Source organism: Polypterus senegalus, chromosome 8, assembly GCF_016835505.1.
Source record: "Polypterus senegalus isolate Bchr_013 chromosome 8, ASM1683550v1, whole genome shotgun sequence".
Classification (NCBI taxonomy): domain Eukaryota; kingdom Metazoa; phylum Chordata; class Cladistia; order Polypteriformes; family Polypteridae; genus Polypterus; species Polypterus senegalus.
In genome coordinates, this window is record NC_053161.1 from 44,332,825 (window position 1) to 44,341,617 (window position 8,793).

Consider the following 8,793-nt stretch of genomic DNA (forward strand, 5'->3'; position numbering starts at 1 on the left):
GGCTATCAAAAGCTAACGTGTTCCTGTAATTTCTGAACTTAACTTTGTTAGTGGTATTTTCCTCTAATCAATATTGCTACGATTTGGTCTTGTTGCCAAGGCTTAATTTGTGGCTGTCCATTCTGAGTCAGGCCACTTCTTTTTAAGTTTTCCATTAAAAAAAAGCATTGGTGAGCAGAAACCCATGTGAATAATAAAATATTGAATCAATATGTAATTTAGACCAGTGTCTGTTCGGTAAAAGTGACCTTCCTTTAAGCCAATAAGTGATCTGGACAAAACTGAGCAGAGTAAACGCAACCCCATGATCTCATAGGAAAATCAGTTTGATATTTTGGAGGACAATTTCCACTTATTAAGATTTCATCAAATGCAAGAATAGATCAGCAAGGTGTAAAATTATGCAAGAGGTTTGATCACAGCCCCAGATCATTTTCTGATCACCAGATTAAAAATAACTTTGGACCTCAAAGTACTTTGACCATCCAGATTCATTTTCTAACTTTATCTTTGCTAAAGAAACATGGTTACACCTAGGCATGCGGGAAATAGTTTTTTGTATATTTGTAGGCTGCTAAATCACTTTAAATTAGCAGTATTGCTTCCCCTGACCTTAAGAATGTGATTCATAGCCTTCGGAATGTTTACCATATTGTCTTCTGCAAAAGAAAGCAAAAAACACTCGAGACTAGTTGCTCCATTGTGACCCCTCTGTATATTTTTTTTAAATTTATGGTCACTAAGCTGTCATTTGCCATGATGTCTTACATGTAGGGCGACAGAGTTAAAACATAATTACAGCCTATGCTGCAAAAGAATATTAGAATATTACGTGAAAGGCATTTTGATTTTTTAAGCTGATGTGATCATAACTTTTGAAACAATATTGCCACCTACTGGCTGTAAGTATATCTTACTGTTAATCACATAGATAAAAATTAACTGCAATAAAGTCCTTTATAGTTAAGACTAAATCATGACAAATATGACAGCTTCTTTTGTCATTGTGACTGACAAAAGTGTGTGTTTTGATTTTTTTGTGTGTGAAATTATGCACAGAGTACATACATTACCCAGCCTGGTTAATCCAATTCACAGTCACAAAGCGATTACATGGCAGGAGAATGCTCAAGGTAAGAAACAGCCTTGACAGGCAGTTTTAATACTACGGAATCCAGCTTTACACAAATACTATGGAAAAGAAATTGTCACCATTCTGAAATGTTATTAGGAGTGATAAAGAAGAAGCTAAATGGAGGTAGAGTGGTTAGAATGCTGCTTCACAACTAGTGATGAGAGAACCTTGTGGTGTTCACCTCACCATGAGTTTGGAAATCAGGAAAAGACTTCACCGAACTCCACAAAATGCATTGAAGTCGATGGGGAAGGAGGAACTGGACTAGTTATGAGTGAATTGTAATGGTTAAATGATCTTTTAAAAGTCTCTAATGGTTAGAGAACCATCTGCCAACTATACTGGATCAAAAGTGTGATCTGGGCTGTTAGGCAGCAGTGGTAACCATTGCAACCCTCTCCCTCTGGCTCAAGCAAGAGAATATGCAGACTGAATGATAATAACAACAACAACATCAACATTTATTTATTTAGCACATTATCATACAAATAGTGTAGCTGAAAGTGCTGTACATTATGAAGAAAGAGAAAAAAGACAAAACAAATAAGAAGTAAAATAAGGGAACACTAATTAACATAGAATAAAAGTAAGGTCTGATGGCCAGGGAGGACAGAAAAAACAAAAATAAAAATAAAAACAAAATACAAAAAATGGCTACAAACTAGCAATAAGAAAATAAAATACTGATCATTGTGCTGAAGGGGTTCCAATCTTGGGAGACACATTGACCAGTGGGACTGGTTTGTTCCATTGCTTGAAGTCATGGCTCCAAGCACATATGGTATGCCTTTTTTGTTCACCTGTATCTGCACAGATGCTTTGCACTTTTTCATTCCATCAAGAAGAAAGGAACACCTTGTAAATAATAATAAATCTTTTAACTATTATTAAAATTTAGCAGGCCTGGATTCTGAAGACTTCTTTTGATAGTGTTCCCGGGCACATGGCTAATTATGCAGGCAAATTAGCCACGAGGGGCTGTGCTGCAGGCCACAGGATCAGTGTTTTATATTCAGTGTCATTACTCATTATGGTCTGGTAATGTACACCTCAATCTGGATGCGGCAAGTTATTTTTTTCATTTTCTATACATGTAGTATGGAAATCAAGATGGGACACTGACTGGGTTGTGACTATGCATGTGTGAAGCAGATTGGCAACGGTCTTAAGCATTCATGAAGGTTCTGCTCATGGCTGCTACAGCTCTGTTATGTTACACTGGCCTTGCAAGCTATCATGGGGCTTGCAGGGAAAAAAATGTTTACCTAAGATGGCCACACAGCAAATTTCCAGGAAAAAATTCTGGGAGCAAGGTCACTGGCAAACAGTACATTTGCTGTAAAAAATACTTTGCCAAATTTCACCTATTCACAATTCTAAGAACCTGGGTTGGTCACCCATTTTAAGAAGGTTACACAATTTGCCAATGACTAGTGTTTCAGTTTTATTTGAATGTGCCAGGGTATTTCAGATTAACTGGAGGAACGCGATTGGCATGTTTTGATAGATTGAGTGTTGCCCTATTGGATATAATTTTTCTTTTACACCTCTGCTGCTTGTATAGGTATGGCTCAACAATGGGTTCTCACAAAATGTGAATACATATAAAGAAAATACAATACAAAATAAAAGGGTCAACCACAATTTTGAGCTGCATATTATATGCCACATTTAAGGCATTGGTGGGCTTTGTTGACTGAAATGTCACCCTTTTTGACCCAGAAAAATCATGTTAATGATGTATCAAAGCTGAAATGTATTACAATTCAATCTATCCTGACACCCCAATCTAAAAGTAACTGCTAACAGGAAAATCTTGAATTAACTCTCGAAGCCAGGGTATATCACATGGCATGGCCTTTTGTACTGGAGCAGGGTGGCTGGTACAGGAGCAGAGTGAGGAAAATTGTCAAATTGGATGGTGTTTCCCAGATAATTCTGGACAACAGTTAATACTGATACGCTATGAAATGTTGTCTTCATAAAAATACTTTGATTGATGAAATAACTAAAAATAATGGTGAAGCTTTATATTTTAGGATGTAAATTGAAAGTTCATGAGCAGATAAATAATAAAGAAAAACATAAAGGAGTGATGCAAAATAGCTCTCCTGCTAAATAATGTATTAGAAAGAATGGGAGCCTTTGCTTTAGAGCAATAAAAAGTACAAAAGAAAAAAGGCAAGTTGAAAGTGAAGTGGAAGATGAGAATGACATGCAATTAACCACTTAGTGGGACAGTAGCACGATATGATGTCAAAGAGAAGATTGATGATACCTCTGGAAGGTTTAAAGACTCTGCCTTATAATAGGTAAGTATGTTGAAAGGGCAGGCAAGAGAGCAGAAAAATTGAAACAGGTTAACTGCTTCAACTGCAATTGTACATTTCAAAATAAAAGACAGCTTGAAAATGTATCACCAGAGAGGAAAAGAAAACAGTAGTGAAAGAAACAGGAGTAACTATTTATAGAACAAGAAGGGGTGGTTCATTTTCTGGAAACAGTACAGATGAAAAAAATGAACAGATGGGAAGAAACTGTAAAATTAAATTAAAGGCAACGAATTGAAGTGTGTGAAGAAGAACAGGGAAGGAACAACCGTTAAGAGATATATATGTAAAATATATATATATATATATATATATATATATATATATATATATATATATATATATATATATATATATATATATATATATATACAGTGGAACCTCTAGATACGATCACCTCTGTATACGAGAAATTCAAGATAAGAGGAAAGTATGAGCGAAAAATTCGGATCTAAATACAAGCACTGGCTCGCGTAACAAGCCACGAGCCAGGCTGTGGTTATGCGTGACACGTTTCCCAATCCGCCTCGACTCGGGGATTCACCCAAGCTGACGCTGCCAGCCCATTGGCTCACTCAGTGTTCCTTGTTCTCCCATAGCGTGAGGAACTACGCGTTTGTGCGCTTGTGATTTCATTGTTTCGCTGTAGCAGTTCGCCGTATAAGCGTATCCAAAAATATTGCGACATGCAGACAGAGAATAGGAGACGATTGCCCTCAAGAGGAGTACTAGTGTGTTGTACCGTGTTAGCCATTATGAATGTAGAGAAAAGCCAAGCAAAATGACACCTTTTATTGGCTAACTAAAAAGATTACAATATGCTTCGTAGAAGCTCAGTAGAAGAGCATAAAGTCAGTTCTTGTTATCCGTGGGTGTTACATTCCTAAAAAACTCTGTGTGCATTGGATATGGAAAATGCAAACACTGAATTATTGATCCCATGAAAAAATGGGGTTCGGTTTCAGTGGGGTGCTGCCCCTTTTGGTTGACAGGGTTAAGATGAGGTTGGCCCTACACTTCCTCCCCTCGATACTCATTATTGATCCGTACACAGGTTCACCTATGTAATCCACTTATGACTTTTATTTCCTCCATAGTCAAGTTCGATCATCTTCTAGGCGTTTAACTACCACCAGAGGCTTTGAGCGACCACAGCAAGGCTGAATCAAGGACTTCACTAAACCATCCAATTGGTCATAGTGACAAGACAGGAACTTAATCATTGCAAGCTTATTACCTGCACTTATTGGGAATTCCTTGTTCATGAGGAACAATTGTAAGCCCTGGTCCCCATCACAAAAGGAGTTCAATGGCTTACCCATGTCTTTTGTTGTCATGTAGATACATATTCATCTATTTCATGTAGTATGCTTGCAGCCCTGGATATCCAAGGGCATCATAGACCTGTTATTATTCAATCTCACATGTCACTCATGCGCAATAGGCCTCTCTTAATTTTTGTTTCTGCTGTGCATGGCTGCAAATACTACTAGGAGCAATTAGGCAGGCAACTGGCCAACATATCCAGGACTGTGACTTTGTTTTTGACTTTCTCGTTTACAATTTTAACCTTCTCTGGTTAACTGGCCATAAGTTAGTTCATCAGTTAATTAATGAACAGATATTATTGGTTTCCATTTATGTTCAATCATTTTCTAAATTTTTTTTTGTGGTTTAACAAATCTGCATTTACATGTCTACTAATTCTTCATTTAGTAATTAGTACAATCCATCCATCCATCCATTACCCAACTCTCTATATCCTAACTACAGGGTCATGTGGTTAGGGTTAGGGCACACAGGGCACAAGGCAGGAAACAAACCCCGAGCCGTGGGCCAGCCCACCGCAGGGCACGCACACACACACACACACATACACACACACACACCAAGTACACACTAGGGACAATTTAGAATCGCCAATGCACCTAATCTGCATGTCTTTGGGCTGTGGGAGGAAACCAGAGTACTCGGAGGAACATGCAAATTCGGAGAACATGCAAACTCCACACAGGATGGACCCGGGAAATGAACTCGGGTCTCCTAAATGAGAGGCAATTAGTGCAATCTGTACTAGTATTTTAACTGAGAATTGTTCACAGCACTCTGCATCTGCACTCATTGAAGAGCACTATACAAAAAATAATACGGTATATACTAAATAAATCCAGTATATAGTATACAGTAATCCCTCACTCTATCTCAGATTTTAAATGTAAGCATATCTAAATATATATCATGGATTTTTCGCTGGTTCACGGATTTCTGCGGACAATGGGTCTTTTAATCTATGGTACATGCTTCCTCAGTTTGTTTGCCCAGTTGATTTAATACAAGGGACGCGATTGGCGGATGGCTTAGAAGCTACCCAATCAGAGCATGTATTACATATTAAATAAAACTCCTCAATTATATACGATATGCTTCCCGCACGGTGCTTGATTGTTTGCTTTTCTATGTCTCTCTCACTCTCTCTGCCTGACAGAGGGGGTGTGAGCAGAGGGGCTGTTTGCACAGAGGCTGTTTGCTTAGAAGATATGGACGCTCCTCTAAAAAATGCAGCTTTATCGCGGTGCTTTGGCATACTTAAAAGCACAAAAGCACGTATTGATTTTTTGATTGTTTGCCTTTCTTAGCGAGCGCTCTCTCTCTCTCTCTGAAATTCTCTGCTCCTGACGCACCCACTCCTTTGAAGAGAAGATATATTTGCATTCTTTTAATTGTGAGAAAGAACTGTCTTGTCATGGAGCACAGTTTAAACTTTTGACTAAAGGGTGTTATTTCATGTCTAGAGGGCTCTAATAATATTAACAGTCTGGGAGAGTTTATAAGGGCTTAAAATATATAAAAATAACCATACAAACATATGGTTTCTACTTCGCAGATTTTCATCTATCGCGGGGGGTTCTGGAATGAGGAGGGATTACTGTAGTATAATATAGTATAGTAACAAAGGGTTGGCAGGTATTGTGACTGTAATGACAAAGCCAGCATGCAGAACAAGAATTCTGTGGGTTACAGACACACTGGTAATAATAAAATGCCATCCATAAGAAAATCTGTGTCCTAGTCTGGTTTGAAGCCCTGGAAATAGACAGTCCTGAAATGCCAGTGTAATACTGGGGCACTAGTGGGTGATTGTTAGCATGCCTGACTCCCACATACTGCTAGGTGTCAGCAGATGTATTGTCTAATACATGTCTTTGTGCACCCCATTATGATGGTCAAGTGCCCAGGGGATTTTTCTGGCCCTTTAACAAAAGGCTAATAGCCAAGATTTCAGGGATATTTGAGACCACTGGGAAAGCTGTGATGGAATGACCCCAGTAGTTTTTTCCTCACCAAAAAGGGTGAGGCTGTCTCAGAAACACATCCGAGGAGGAAAATTCAAAGGTTTACTTGCAATCAGAAGGTTTAGTATTTGGCCAGTCCTGGCTCCTTCCTTGTTTCCATGGGTTTCTAGGATTCAATATAGCACTGAAAACTGTATTCAAAGCAACAACTATGAGTTTTTGTTTTTTTTCCCCTTGCCATTGAGATCTAATGAATTTGCAGACATTCTGCACTGAAACGATGTGAAGCAGTGCTGCAATTAACATCTCTCTATTAAGTATTATCTGTCTGATGGTTGTGGAAAATGCTTAGTAAATAAAATAGACTTTAGAGCCATTATTATGTTTGAACTCCAAATGTGGAAGTCTTTTACTTACACCAACAGGTGGAGTCCCACGTGCTCCCTTATAATGCAGCATTGCAGACTGAAGAAATCTAACAAAGCACTCAGCTAGGTTCATTTACATATAAACACTGTGAAGCATTTCAAACAAACCAATCAGCCTACAGATAAACAGTATGGTTCAGAAACCCACCTCTGCTATAAAGTATTATGTACAGTCACGAAATTGTTAAACATTAATGGTCATAGCTGATACCTTTTTAAAACAAAATAAGACTTTTTATATGTAAACTGTTACTAGAGAACAAAATTTAAAGTTAAATTATATATATATATTAACTTATTTTCAAATTTAAATGTACTGGTACAAATTTCAGGATGTCCTAGTTAAACAGATAGGTTGTTTCAAGAACATTTTCTCTTGCACTGAACAAATAGATTTTATTTATTTTGCAAACACAGGCACATTAATGATCACTATCTGTATACAAATATATCTCTAGCAAAATGATCCAAAAAATATGAGACAAAATGCATAATAGAGAATTTTTTAGCTGCAGTGTAAATGTAGTATTAAATGGCCTGAGCTTATTCAGACAAGAACTTTTTTTAATATTCAACAACAGCATCAAAAAAATTTTATAAATATGAGACCATTAAATTGTGACACATCTTACACTGTACATCTGATATAGCTATATCTCAAGTAATTCACTCCATAACCAATATAAAATTAACATTTTAACAATGTTTTGTCTAGTGGATTACTTCTACATGCGTGTAGCGAATATTAAAGTACATGTTCTTTTCTACTGGTTGCATGAATGCAAGCAAATTTGCTCACAAAAGTTTTTAGTAAAAAAAAAAAAAAAACTGCCATAATTCCTGGGAAATCGGGAACGGCCAAGGTCGCATATATAGCGTGTAAATGTGTAAAACTCGATCAAGAAATAACAGAGTTATAGTAGAAAATAATTAAGTGGCATGGTTTTTTGGCCCACAGTGTAGTGTGTTGTGTCTCCCGGCTTCCACTAAGACTGAGCACAGTGGATTTGGAGGAGTCTGCACTCTGCAGCTCACGAATGCCGGGACAGAGTAGACTTCATTGACGTCTGTCAGACAACAGCTTTGAACAGCAACTTGAAATTGCAATGCGTCAGTCTGTTGCATCCGTATTATCTGTGCCAAGAAACTTGCCATCACAGAATGATGACAAGAAACTGGATGCATGAGTAAAAGCTGAAATGGTGGTGTTTCAGAGCAATGGCAAACGCAGGCATTGTTTAGAACAAGTGTATCAGTATCTGATGACTGTATCGTCTACTTCACTGGAGGCAGAGTGTGCTTTCTCAGGACATGTTGTGCTTTCTACGCTCTTATTACTGCAACTAACTAGATACATGTACTTATATGACAGCATGAACTGCTTGTAGATAAGGTTAGTCTTTTAGTATCAACATATTGCAGTAGTTTTATTAAAAATAAGTAATAAATCTCACATGTGAGATGCCTGTGCACTGTGTCATCCCCGGGAGCCCAGGATTCCTGGGAATGACATGCAGGATTCCCGAATTCCTGGGAATGGATAAACCCGTCCGGGAATGGATTCCCTAGCAGTGATATCATGCTATACATCTGCTTAATTTGTCACT